The sequence below is a fragment of the Periplaneta americana genome, chromosome 4 (genome assembly GCF_040183065.1).
Source record: "Periplaneta americana isolate PAMFEO1 chromosome 4, P.americana_PAMFEO1_priV1, whole genome shotgun sequence".
Lineage (NCBI taxonomy): Eukaryota > Metazoa > Arthropoda > Insecta > Blattodea > Blattidae > Periplaneta > Periplaneta americana.
The window spans coordinates 192,745,627-192,760,739 of NC_091120.1; the positions used below are offsets into that span (position 1 = coordinate 192,745,627).

At 33.6% G+C, this 15,113-nt stretch overlaps 1 protein-coding gene across 1 annotated transcript in view; it reads left to right on the forward strand.

Annotated features, from left to right (window-relative positions):
• LOC138698983 (uncharacterized) overlaps positions 1-15,113 on the forward strand; it is a 546,464-nt gene that overhangs the window by 412,485 nt on the left and 118,866 nt on the right. The gene's annotated exons all lie outside the window — the stretch shown is intronic.

The following is a 15,113-nucleotide window of genomic DNA, read 5'->3' on the forward strand; positions in this document are numbered from 1 at the left end:
TACCGACGCGACGTAACGAGGTAATACTTATCAGTTACAGTTACGAATGTACATTTAGACTGCTTTAAAATTACGCAATTTTACTTCAAACAATGTATAAACTGTAAAATCGGGTAATACCGACGTGACGAAGTAATACTTACCAGTTGCAGTTACGAATGTACATTTAGACTGCTTTAAAATTATGCTATTTTACTTCAAACAATGTAAACTTAATAAAACTAGATTGATGGATAAGTAAGCGATACCACATCATAGTGGGCTGCACTCAGAAGTATTTCACGGTTAAACAGGATTCCACGTTAAGAAAAATATAGGTCTTACCTGGTACGTTGTAGAAGCTATGTGGTAGACAAGCAACTGGTCATTTGATGAAATAGCCTCTTATGCCCAATGCTTTTTTCTTAATGTGGAATCCTCTTAATTAATTCCAATAAAAGGGGGGAAAAATATTTATTTGTTCTGCAACAAATAACTTCAGCTGTGCGTTTTAATATAATATGCCAATATTGTTTCAATACGTTTATTAGAGGGCGGTGAGAATATGACAATTGACTGAATATGCTTTTTATATTTATGAAGAATAATATGATATATGTAAATAATCACTTAGGGCCCTATTCATAGACATTCTTAGAGCGGGCTAAATTGCTACTTCCGGTGGATGATCAGCGAACTAACGTTTTTCGTATTCATAAACCAGTGTTAGCGATAGTACGCGTGCTAAGCAGGGTTTGGCCGGCTAAATTTTAACCTCCGCCAGTAGGGTAGTTTAAAGGTGGGCTAACTCTGCAACATGGCTCGCTATGAAGTTTATAACGTGGCTTTTCTTCGTCGAATTCGTGAAATGAGACGAAGGAGGAAAATATACCTTACAAAATTGATGTATTTAGAACGTCTCACTATGTTAATTTTAGAAACTTACCTGATTCACTATGGAAAATGCGAGATTGATAGTGTTGCTGCTTCCTAACCTATATGAAAACGATTATCACAGTTACCAATTTCAATTGAGACGCAATTTCTAACTGCAATCCGTTATTACGCTAGATGTAGTAATAAAAATTTAATATCGGAAGGTTTTTCTCAATATTTCCCTCTCATTACGCATTTTTTTATCGTACTGTTTTGTCTGAGTTTTGTAATTGTTCTGATATAATTAGGCCTATACATTATATCGTGATGAAAATATCAGAAGGTTCTCCTCAATATTTTCCGTTTATTAATCTTTTTTTAGCTTACTGTTTTGTAATTGATCTGATATAATTTAGGACTATAAATTATGTCGTGATGAAAATGTAATATCAGAAAGTTCTCCTCAATATTTTTCTCTTATTAAGTACATATTATTAGCGTACTGATATTTCTAAATTCTATAATTTTTCTGATTTAATTAGGACCATACATTTTGTAGTGGTGAAAATTTAATATCGGAAAGTTTTCCTCAATATTTTCCTCTTATTAAGCATTTTTTAGTGTACTGATATTTCTAGTTTTATAATTGTTCTGGTATAATTAGGCCTATGCATTTTCCTTATCGATTTCTCTAAATTTTATAATAGACTCATCATTAAAAACTTTGCTTTAATAAGCAATTGTTTTTACACTTGCTTTTGTTACATTCTATAACTTTACTGGTATTATCACTCACCACTTCTGATCAGCTGAAGAACTCACTAAATAGTCACCATTTACACAACACATATTTTATGTATTACACAATCACATGAAAACTATACATGTGTAATTAAGAACTGAACACGATTTAAAAATACATTTCATCTGGAAATTAACTACACGGGGCAGTTTTCCCAGATAACAATAAACCAATATTTCATAATATTTACGTCTAGGCCTAACCTAAAAATATTACGTATAATATTATAACATTTGTACTTATATTTTGGACATTTTTTCTTGTGTAGTCGAATTATCCTCACGCTTCCATGCATATTTTTTGCTTTTATTACCAAAGAAGAAAAAACAAATAGTTTATTGTAGTTTAATATTGCCAATAACCTCACAAATAAACAGAAACGATCCAGAATCACTTGCGTCTGAGCATGACAAGTGCCAGTCTGCACATGCGCAGTAGCATTTTTAGCATCGTATAACATTTTCCAAAGGTAATACGCCGACTAACGTAGCCACTGATTAATCGGCGTCTCTGAATCCCGTAAAAGTAATCTGGCTATAACCGGGTCTAGTTTAGAACGCTCGTAGCATGGGCTAGCGTGATGTCTATGAATACGGCCCTAAGTGATTTAAGACAGCGCTCATTCCGTCGGATCCCGGCCACTTAGTCACTCGTAATGAGTGCACCTCTGTACATAGAGCTTTGGACATTGTACCACTGTCATACATCTGTGACACAGTGCATGAGGGTTGGCCACTAGAGGGAAATTGAGAGGATTCAATCCGGCATCGAGACTGAAATCCGGTGTGGCTTAGTGGATAAAGCGTCAGCATGTAGGGCTGAAAACCTGTGTTCGAGTCCCGGTGCCGGAGAGACGTTTTCTCCGTTCCACCCATCCTTCATCATATGATAACGCAGAATTCCTGACGGAAATTTCATATGTACTTCGGTACATCATAATAACAATAATTTGCACTAATGTTTTCTCAGAATCTGGGATGGTCAGGTGCGCCGGTCATTTCACTTTGTTACAAATTGAAAGTAGGTCATCAGTGAGGGGTTTGGGTCGGGTGTCAGGTAAGTCAAAATACCATTATGTGTGCGGCAGAAAAATATTTTTCTAGGGAAATCTTAAGGCACAAGAAAAAGCATAGATTGTGGCAGGGACAAGTTATATTTGCAAGCTATACAATGGGGTGGAAATGACAAATCAACTTTTCAGGCTGTATTTTATTTTTTTATTTTATTGGGTTATTTTACGACGCTGTATCAACATCTAGGTTATTTAGCGTCTGCATGAAATGAAGGTGATAATGCCGATGAAATGAGTCCGGGGTCCACCAACAAAAGCTACCCAGCATTTGCTCGTATTGGGTTGAGGGAAAACCCCGGAAAAAACCTCAACCAGGTAACTTGCCCCGACCGGAATTCGAACCCGGGCCACCTGGTTTCGCGGCCAGACGCGCCGACCGTTACTCCACAGGTGAGGACTCCAAGCTGCATTCTTCCACTTCAACTGACCGGTTAAATTGTGACGACATTTTTGTGAATTTAATGCATTAATAAATAATGATTTTAAATTACATATTTTATTAATATTACATATTTAATTAGATATTTCCCCGATATTTACTACATTTTTATGTATATACTAGCCGTACCCGTGCGTTCCGCTGCACCCGTTAGAAATAAATATAAAGTAATTACATAACTAAAATAGGACATTTGATCCAGGGAACATTCGTGTTTGATATAAGGATAAATCGTTTATTATGTTACTTAATTTAAATTGTATTAAAAGAATTAAAATGCGATCATTTTGATCCAGAGACCACTCATTTGATCATAAAAATTATTTTAGGAAATACAGGAAACGAATGTACAGAATAGCCTATCAAGTTTTCTGTGCATAAGAAGCTATTTTAATCTTACCTTTCCTCGATTCACTCAGAAGTTACTGTAATAACATTATAGCATTATGTCCATCGAGAGAAACTACACTTTCCAATGGTGAATTAATAATCAATTATACAAATCGGTTAATTTAGCTTCCGATATTACTTCATACAAACACAGAAACATTATCTGTAGGCTATGTTTCATAGCTTTCGATTGTTGTTGTCCAAGGCCCCTTATAGACGAAGTCATTTGTTTTTTATTTCATTACACCGTCTTAGAAGGCGTTCTTATTGTAATTTTGAAACTCATTTATCTCATTAAATATCGGTCCTATCAAACTTTTTCATAGAATAAAACTTACCGGAAATTATTTTTAAAGAAACTTTTGTTATGTAATATGTTTCATGAAAATTAATAATAAGGGACATATTTCGAGTTATTTAATTCAAACCTCCTTATAACCCCCCTTTTAAATAAAATATTTTGAATGCCGTATAGCCTAAATTCTAAGTGACAACGAACTTAATTTATATTTCAATTTTCATATAAATCGGTTTAGCCATTATAGCGTGAAGAGATAACAAACATACAGACAGACACACATACAAACAAAATTTTCAAAAAAGCGATTTTCGGTTTCAGGGCAGTTAATTATATATGTTAGGACCAATTATTTAAAAAAAAAAATCGAAAATTACCAGAAAAATTTCGGCCACAGATTTATTATTAGTATAGATTTCCATATATGGAGGGTAGCTGCAAATACATTGAATAAGCAGTCGTGGTCAGTCGATAAGGCGTGGTCCTCCAGCTTGGGGGTTGGGCGAAGAGCTAACAACCCATCACCGTAAAAAAACAGCTTGTTACGAAACCTAACAATAGATGTTGCACGTATGGGCGAATCCAGAAATGCATATAGAATGTTAGTTGGGAGGCCAGAGGGGAAAAGACCTTTGGGGAGGCTGAGACGTAGATGGGAAGATAATATTAAAATGGATTTGAGGGAGGTGGGATATCATGATAGATAGATAGATAGATAGATAGATAGATAGATAGATAGATAGATAGATAGATAGATAGATAGATAGATAGATAGATAGATAGATAGATAGATAGATAGATAGATAGATAGATAGATAGATAGATAGATAGATAGATAGATAGATAGATAGATAGATAGATAGATAGATAGATAGATAGATAGATAGATAGATAGATAGATAGATAGATAGATAGATAGATAGATAGATAGATAGATAGATAGATAGATAGATAGATAGATAGATAGATAGATAGATAGATAGATAGATAGATAGATAGATAGATAGATAGATAGATAGATAGATAGATAGATAGATAGATAGATAGATAGATAGATAGATAGATAGATAGATAGATAGATAGATAGATAGATAGATAGATAGATAGATAGATAGATAGATAGATAGATAGATAGATAGATAGATAGATAGATAGATAGATAGATAGATAGATAGATAGATAGATAGATAGATAGATAGATAGATAGATAGATAGATAGATAGATAGATAGATAGATAGATAGATAGATAGATAGATAGATAGATAGATAGATAGATAGATAGATAGATAGATAGATAGATAGATAGATAGATAGATAGATAGATAGATAGATAGATAGATAGATAGATAGATAGATAGATAGATAGATAGATAGATAGATAGATAGATAGATAGATAGATAGATAGATAGATAGATAGATAGATAGATAGATAGATAGATAGATAGATAGATAGATAGATAGATAGATAGATAGATAGATAGATAGATAGATAGATAGATAGATAGATAGATAGATAGATAGATAGATAGATAGATAGATAGATAGATAGATAGATAGATAGATAGATAGATAGATAGATAGATAGATAGATAGATAGATAGATAGATAGATAGATAGATAGATAGATAGATAGATAGATAGATAGATAGATAGATAGATAGATAGATAGATAGATAGATAGATAGATAGATAGATAGATAGATAGATAGATGGATGGATGGAGTTCACAAAATTAGAAAACTTAATAATTTAACAAAAGATCTATATACAAATGTAGTTCTACATAATAAATATAAAATTTTCTAAACTAATTAATCTATCGCAAATCTCAATAATTTATTGGTTCAAACTTGCACTTACGTCTTGTTTTAGTGCATGTTTAAACCAATCGTGATAACCCTTAAGACTTTAAACCTTATTTATCTGCTCCTTTTCAAAATCCAATTGTAATATTTATGTCTTATTTTACATAATAATTTATTATTCCAATTAGGTGATCAGATGTCAACATACTGTAAGTCATGAACCTGAAATAGCTGAATCGGTACATTCCATATGTAGGTTAATCTTTCTTTCTTGCAATATTTTCATGTCAGCAAAAACGTTTGCGTAACTTCTATGAAGACTACCGCATACCTGCTTAAAAACAAACTTGACAAGTTGCTTACATAATCAACCTCAATTTAGTTTCAGATATGATGATAGAGAATGGATTAATCTTGCTCAGGATAGGGACCAATGGCGAACTTATGTGAGGGCGGCAATGAACCTCCGGGTTCCTCAAAAGCCAGTAAGTAAGTAAGTATAGATTTCGTACTTCGATGTTACGTAAAAATCCGGGTTCTACTGGTCATTTGTTCAAACTCCGGCACGATAATGGCGTTTCTTTCTATACCAGCCGAAAATGAACCACGGGGATTCCTCATTAGCAGGGTAATAGTTTTAAGTGTCAGAGGAGATGACGTCACTAGTGTTGCTGCGTGTAATATTTTTAGATGGTCTCGGCATACTAATGCAAGCGGCAGGGCCTCGCGCAGTCACCCTCTCCCGGTCCCTGTGAGACCTGGGGCTCACCATCCAGTAAAAGCTAAAGTTTTAATTGCGTTTCTACTCTGTTTTTTTTACTGCAGTGCCACTACCTCTGGTAACCGCAAGCTTCTTTTTTTTTTTCCTCCTGTGGTTTCTCAAAATATAACCTTGTTCTAGAAATGAGATGGAAGTTTCTTTTCGGGTAACCGTACAGCCAAGCAATGAGCGTAAAAAGACTAATAGCTCTTGGTGCAAAGAGCATTAACATCTCTCACAGCCTGGGACCCAATATTCAATCTTCATAAGCTACAGGAGTACAGTCTTCTCAGTCGTCAAGGAAAGAGAAGAACGTAAAACAAAAGCGAAAACTAGAGGTAAATTTTACGGTTCTAAAAAATATCAGTCTTCAATTGTTTATTTCCCTCGGCAAGCTGGGCGGGATCCATTTTATACTCCATGCCACATTTTTCTTTGGATCTTGAAAACGAGTCAAGAAATATGGCTAATTTCTTTTATAGCTGAACTAGTGGCTTGTGCAGCAAATGCTGCTGCAAACAAAGTTCGTTAGACGTTCAAATAAACATTTTTCAGATTTATTTTCAATGAAGAATACCAGACATTCTGAAAGTTATTTGCTTCTATAATAATGAAACATACTCCCTCTGAATGGATTTTTTAGGTCAAACACTTTTTCTTCAACCTATCCAACTTCAGTTTTTGAGTTTCAACGCGAAAACGCAAGTATCAATGTCAGGATAATAGCAGTAGCTATTTCAGGTCATTGTGGATTGTAGGCAAAAGTTAAAAAAAAAATGCTAATCTTTCGAACAATAGCATTTTCGTATAGCTGCTGCATGTAGAACTTGAAATGTAGAGCTTAAAATCATTTTATCCTACTAGAGATCTTGCTGAAATGATCTTGAGACTACAAAATTTTCTAGGCCTCTTATTTTATCAGTAAGTAATACCTTTTTATCTTTCCTTAGGAACTGTAATTTTTGCACTCTCTCGAGCCAATACTGAAGGCAATGACACATATCAATATCTACACTACACCGCCATTACTTAACTTACTTACTTGCTTACTTACTTACTGGCTTTTAAGGAACCCAGAGGTTCATTTCCGCCCTCACATAAGCCCGCCATTGGTCCCTATCCTGAGCTACACCGCCATTAAGTATATGAAAAAGACCCAACCCCACTGGTTTAATAAGTATAAAAATATTTGATTTTTAATAACAATATTATTATCTTACTTAAGTTTTGTAGTTATATATAGCAGCCACTCAGTAAATTATAGAAATGAAGATCTAAATTAAGATATTCTCTACATTTACTTACATAACCTCAAAACGTTTCACTTTCATGTTATCAATATAGCATCAATATTATGTACAATTAATGAAGAATAGACGCATCATGATATTAACTATAATAATATTTAATTTCTAATGGTAATAATGTCATCAAACCACCTCAAGTTTCGTAGATTTGAATATCCAATACACAGGTGTACTCAGAAAATTATACACTGCAGAATCAGTTTTTAATAACAAATTGAATTGAGCTCTAAATATGTCAGCAATCCTGCAGGTCATGGTCTTCGATTAATAGCCTATTGTTTATTGTAGTGTGTGTTTCGTTCTGAAATTCAATCAAGTCGGCCGTGGTTCAATAAAATTAGTTCTCAAAACTGACAACAGATGGATTTTGGAAAATAGGAATATTATGTAGGAAAATTGACATTTCACTGAAAACTACTACTTTTCCGAAAAACTTTGAATGCCCGGCATGAAAATGAGGGGTCACTCATTAAAATCCGTTCAGCCGTTTTCCCGTAATTTCCATTACCAGTTCAAATTATATATAGAGATATTTAGATTTTTTTTATTCGATGGTAAAAAATAATTACAATTGTACATAATAATAAAAATACAAAATTACCTAACATTCCGATGATTGGGTTTGGAGATATATACAGGATGTTTCATAAATACTTCGACAAACCTTGGAGGCATGTTCCTCAAACCAAAAGAAGAAAAAAGTTAATATAAGCATATGTCCGAAAATCCTTAGTTTCTTAGTTATTAATGAAAGAACATAATGAGACATCTGTATTGCAACTTCAATCAATTCAGAAACTCATAGCAATGAAAGTTTACGTTCAACACGATTCGAGGTACAATACAACTACAATCCATGACAACTTTAGCAACCTAGGCATGTACTAAAAATTGAAAGCTCAATAATTACCTAGATATGTACAAAAATATTACATTCTTTACACAATATGTAAAATACATAATATTACTATGAATATGTAAAAATATGTAAAATGAAACTGAACTATAACCACAAATCGCCGACATTTGTCATTTTCAGTAGGCCTAGTCTACAAGTAAAGGACTGCAGTACGTAATTACATAAAAAAATTCTGGCCGCAATGATCAGCTTCATGTCTCATGTTATTTTTAATCATCAGTAGAGATGGTAGATTCTAGCATCTCAAAATTAAAAATGTTTCACTTTAAAATCTAATTTAGCGTTCCATGGCACTTTTAATATTTAAATTTAGCATTTTGTGGCGTTTTCGGATGGAATATGTTCAGTAGAATATTTTGGTGGTAGAAATTAATAAAATTACAGTAATTTTTCATATGTTGTAAATTTTTAAAATAAAACATCCGTGCAATAGGAACACAAATCTGAAAATTATGTATTGAGCAAATAAATATTTTTTCTTTCCTTTTTAGGACATTTTTAAATTATGGAAACTCAATGTTCTTCTAAACATATCAGAGTTATACACAAATATGTGAAAGATATATTTAAAATTTGTGTTGGATGAATAGATGGCTCGAGGGAGAGACTGACATTGATTGATTGATTGATTGATTGATTGATTGATTTAATTATTTATTTACTTGTTTACTTCCATATTTATTTATTTATTTTGTTTACTTATTTATTACTTTATTGCTTCATTTATTTATTTACTTGTTTATTTATTTATCTACTTATTTATTTTTTATTTTTTATTTATTATTTATTTATTTAGTTATTTATTAATTTAATTATTTACTTATTTATTTATTTGTTGGTTTATTTATTTATTACTTTATTGGCTTATTTATTTACTTATTTATTTATTTGTTTACTACTATATTTATTTATTTACTTATTTACTTCCTTATTTATTTAGTTAGTTAATCTATTTATTTCTGTACCTATCTGTCTATCTATCTATCTATCTATCTATCTATCTATCTATCTATCTATCTATCTATCTATCTATCTATCTATCTATCTATCTGTCTGTCTATCTATTTATCCATCTATCGATCCTATCCACCCTATCTACCCTATCTCTCTCTCTCTCTCTCTCTCTCTCTCTCTATATATATATATATATATATATAGCTGTCTGTCTGTAGCTATCTATCTATATCTATCTATCTATCTATCTATCTATCTATCTATCTATCTATCTATCTATCTATCTATCTATCTGTCTGTCTATCCATGTAGTTTATTTGTTTGTTTATTGATTGAGTGATTGATTTTGAAAATGTGTTATATTTTCTAAAAAAATCGTAACTCGAAAATACGTAAGTAAGTGATATTAATGAAATTTTGTAGCTTATATGCTTATTCCAGGAGGATGATACGTGTAAAATACAAACCTAGGTAGAAAATGGTAGACGCTAGAATTTTCACCTGTGTTGCGGACCTTTCTTTTGAACCGCTTTAAAATAGACTATAGCCGCACAGTTGAGAGGATATCGAATGCGACAGGCAGTACCCTTCCTGTACGTAAGCTCCTTAGCGAAGTGTCGGTTGCCTAGCAGCAGTTTACACGGCGCGAGGTGTGTACTAAATATCAATACCAGCTTTACAATAACTTTTAATTGATAGCTGCACAACATCCCGCGGAGCTATTAAACAAGCAAACTGGCAAACTTGCTCCAAGTGCGTAATGGATACAGAGCCTGCACGTGATGAAGAAAGCTTATCGTTTTAAATCTCTGTTCCTTCGTCTAATGCTTCACATGCAGACAGTTATTGCATGCTCCACCTCTAAATGATTCTCTTTCACCTCGCTCTCCACTTTCCTGTAGTGTGATTTTCCCTACTCCATATTTCTTATCACTTTCTCCCTTTTCATTCTCACTTTCCTTCAGTTCTATTTTTCCTATTAGTCTTCCATTTTCTCCTTTTGTAGTCCCTCTCTTCGTCTTCTCTTTTTTCATTTCATTTCTTCTGCTTCTGTTCCTTTTGCTCCACTTTCTTATTCACTATCTCTCTACTTTCTTTTAGCCCTCTTCTTCGACGTCCTCCTTTACCTCCCTTCGCACTCTTTATCATACATTCCCTTAACATTATATCGTTCTCTTTACAATCCTCTTTCTCTTTCTTTCATTTTACCTCCTCTTCACATCATTCAAATCACTTTTTCTCTGGCATTTCTAGTCATTCCCATGATTTTCTGATTCTCCTCTTTTTTCCCCACTTCTGTTTATTCTTTCTCATTTTGATCTTTGTTTTCCTTCTAATTTTGTTTTTTTATTATCCCTTCCTACTTTTTCTTCTATTTTCCTCCCTTCACTCTATCACTTTTCCTGTTTTTTCTCATGTTATGTTCTTTCACTTTCTTCTATTCGTCCTCTTCTTATTCCTTCTTCTTCCATTCCTTCCGTTCTCCATCCTTGTCTTTCTTCTGTTCCTTTCATTTTACTCTTGTATTCTTTTTCTTCGATTATTCGTTTTCCTTCTACTTTTTTCTTCTCTATTCTCTTCTGTGCCTTCTGTTCCTCCTTTTACTCTTCCACTTTATCTTTCACAACACTTTTCTTCTCTTTCCTGTCCTTTTCTGTTTCTTCTATTCTTTCTCTTCCGTTTCCTTACACTCTTCCACTTTATCTTCCACTACACTTTTCTTCTCTTCTCTTTCCTTGTCCTTTTCTGTTCTATTCTTTCTCTTCCGTTTCCTTATACTCTTCCACTTTATCTTCCGCTACACTTTTCTTATCTTCTCTTTCCTTGTCCTTTTCTGTTCTATTCTTTCTCTTCCGTTTCCTTATACTCTTCCACTTTATCTTCCGCTACACTTTTCTTCTCTTCTCTTTCCTTGTCCTTTTCTGTTTCTTCTATTCTTTCTCCTCCGTTTTCTTATACTCTTTCACTTTACCTTCCGCTACACTTTTCTGCTCTTTCCTTGTCCTTTTCTGTTTCTTCTATTCTTCCGTTTCCTTATAGTGTTCCACTTTATCTTCCACTACACTTTTCTTCTCTTCTCTTTCCTTGTCCTTTTCTGTTTCTTCTATTCCTCCGTTCCTTATACACTTTCACTTTATCTTCCGCTACACTTTTCTTCTCTTCTCTTTCCTTGTCCTTTTCTGTTCTATTCTTTCTCTTCCATTTTCTTATACACTTTCACTTTATCTTCCGCTACACTTTTCTTCTCTTTCCTTGTCCCTTTCTGTTTCTTCTATTCCTCCGTTCCTTATACACTTTCACTTTATCTTCCGCTACACTTTTCTTCTCTTCTCTTTCCTTGTCCTTTTCTGTTTCTTCTATTCCTCCGTTCCTTATACACTTTCACGTTATCTTCCGCTACACTTTTCTTCTCTTCTCTTTCCTTGTCCTTTTCTGTTTCTTCTATTCTTCCGTTTCCTTATAGTCTTCCACTTTATCTTCCACTACACTTTTCTTCTCTTCTCTTTCCTTGTCCTTTTCTGTTTCTTCTATCCTTCCTCTTCCGTTTTCTTATAGTCTTTCACTTTATCTTTTAGTACTCTTTCTTCTCCTCTTCTCTTTTCCTGTCCTTTTCTCTTTATTATATTCTCCCTTTCTACTCTTATATTTTTCTTCTCTTCTCTTTCTTATCTATTCCCTTCATCTCATATCTTTATCTCTTCTCTCAATTTTTAATTTTTTCCTCCTTCTATTCTTGCATATCTTTTACTCTTTTTTTCTTCTCTGTGTTCTCCCATTTGTGCAATTATACCATTTTCTCTCTTCTTCCTTTTGCTTGTACTCTTTTCTTCTCTGTTCCTTTGTCTTTATTTTATTCTTATATACATTTTTTACTCTTTTCATCGCACCTTTTCTCCATTTCTTTCCTCCTCTTTGTCTCACGGTTCAATTCTTTATTTCTCTACTCTTTCTACTCTCACTTGTTCTCTCTTTTCTTCATTCCACTTCTTCTCTTTCTTGTTTCCTCCTCATAGCCTTCCTTCTTTTCCTTTTCCTACAGTTCTACTGTATAATACTAACAATGTGATGGGAAGGCAGCTTGCTGTCACCATTGTGGTATAGATCGTCATTCATAGATCGCTCTATCACTGACTGGTAACATTAATCGACATCAGTCTCGGAACAACAAGTTCGCCGTCACGCCTGCGTCTTTTGTCTTTTCCTCTTTGCTCAGCAACTGTGCAGCCAACAGTAATCAATCTACCTGTTGCTCTGATATGAATTGAAATTATTACATTTTCGTCTTTTCGACAACCTTCAAGAGTCTCGGGAAAGAGATAATGGCCATATTTCAAGAACAATGAAAATAATATATTGAATGCCTTTCTGGAGTCAGCAGTATCTGTATAAAACCTGCTTCAGTGCACGAGTCGTTGAAATGATTCTCAGATCTCGATATTTTATTGAAGTTAACATATGAACATCGAAGGTTACCATGGCAGGAGGCCAAGATTGTGATGTCATGGAGTACTGAATCTTAATACAAGCAAAGAGGAGCGCGTGGTCGCTGTTTGAACGCGTCTTGTCCCGAGGGAAGGAAAAAACTGAGACATTGATATTATGCTTCCATTTTATAATTGAATTAAAGAAGTCTGTTTACTTTCCATTTAGTAGTGGCCTCCGCCTAAAATGTCCCTCAGTATCAACACTGCCGTCGTTTATAAAAAGAACGAATTAGGGAAGTAAATTATACATTGCAATTCTCTTCTTTCGCTCTCATTTTGTGATTGAAGGATTCTGTTACTTAAAATTCTTTAGTTAATTTCTGTCATACAAAAGAGATTTTTATATAAGATCAAATTGAAAGAATAAATTATGAGAGTCACTCGCAAAGTATAAAGCGTTAAAGAAAAACTAAAAGAAAAGCATGGTCTCTTATATTTCAGCCATACTTACAATAAATTATTTCTGTCTCCAAAAACTCACGATGACAATTCAAACGTACATCGCACAGATGTACGAATTTTTTAATACCTTCGTCGATAAGTTCACCACCTATGACCATGGTACATTCTACTTTCGGGTCTTTCACATTCACATATATCGCTGGGAGCCAGGTCAGGGCTGTAAGGTGTTCGATCTTTATTTTTTATTTATCGATTTTATAGGATTTAAGTGATAATTTTAGTTACTACAGTATTTTAAATTCAAGCATCCAATATGACAGATATCGACAGTGAATCTAAATGTCATAAGGAAGCTTTTAATAGAAAAGGTTGCATCTTCTGCGGGCCTCTAGAAAAAGAACTAAGAGACTTATGAAGTGCTTTGTTTAAAGTGTAGTGTTATATGGGGCAGAAACATGGACATTACGATAAAGTAAAGAGAAGCGGACTGGAAGCATTTGATTTGTTCTGATTGATTTTCGTTTTCCTAGATCGGTTTTGGTTTACTCAGATCGATTTTGATATCTTCAGATTGGTTTTGGTTTGCTGAAATCGATTTTGATATCCTCTGTTTGGTTTTGGTTTGCTTAGGTCGGTTTTTGTTTACTCAGATAAGTTTTCGTTTGCTCAAATCAGTTTTGGTTTGCTCAAATCGATTTTGATATTCTCAGGTTTGGTTTTGGTTTGTTCAAATCGATTTTGATATCCTCGGGTTTGATTTTGGTTTCCTCAAATCTATTTTGATATCCTCAGATTGGTTTTGGTTTGCTGAAATCGATTTTGATATCCTCTGGTTGGTTTTGGTTTGCTTAGGTCGGTTTTGGTTTACTCAGATAGATTTTCGTTTGCTCAAATCAGTTTTGGTTTGCTCAAATCGATTTTGATTTCCTCAACTTTGGTTTTGGTTTGCTCAAATCGATTTTGATATTTTAAGGTTTGGTTTTGGTTTGCTCAAATCGATTTTGATATCCTGTTTGGTTTTGGTTTGCTTAGGTCGGTTTTTGTTTACTCAGATAAGTTTTCGTTTGCTCAAATCAGTTTTGGTTTGCTCAAATCGATTTTGATATTCTCAGGTTTGGTTTTGGTTTGTTCAAATCGATTTTGATATCCTCAGGTTTGATTTCGGTTTGCTCAAATCGATTTTGATATCCTCAGATTGGTTTTGGTTTGTTCAAATCGATTTTGATATCCTCAGGTTTGATTTTGGTTTGCTGAAATCGATTTTGATATCCTCTGGTTGGTTTTGGTTTGCTTAGGTCGGTTTTGGTTTACTCAGATAGATTTTCGTTTGCTCAAATCAGTTTTGGTTTGCTCAAATCGATTTTGATTTCCTCAACTTTGGTTTTGGTTTGCTCAAATCGATTTTGATATTTTAAGGTTTGGTTTTGGTTTGCTCAAATCGATTTTGATATCCTCTGTTTGGTTTTAGTTTGCTTAAGTCGGGTTTTGTTTACTCAGATAAGTTTTCGTTTGCTCAAATCGATTTTCAAATCCTCAGGTTTGGTTTTGGTTTGCTCAAATCGATTTTCATATCCTCAGGTTTGGTTTTGGTTGCTGAAATCGATTTTGTTCAGGTTTGTTATG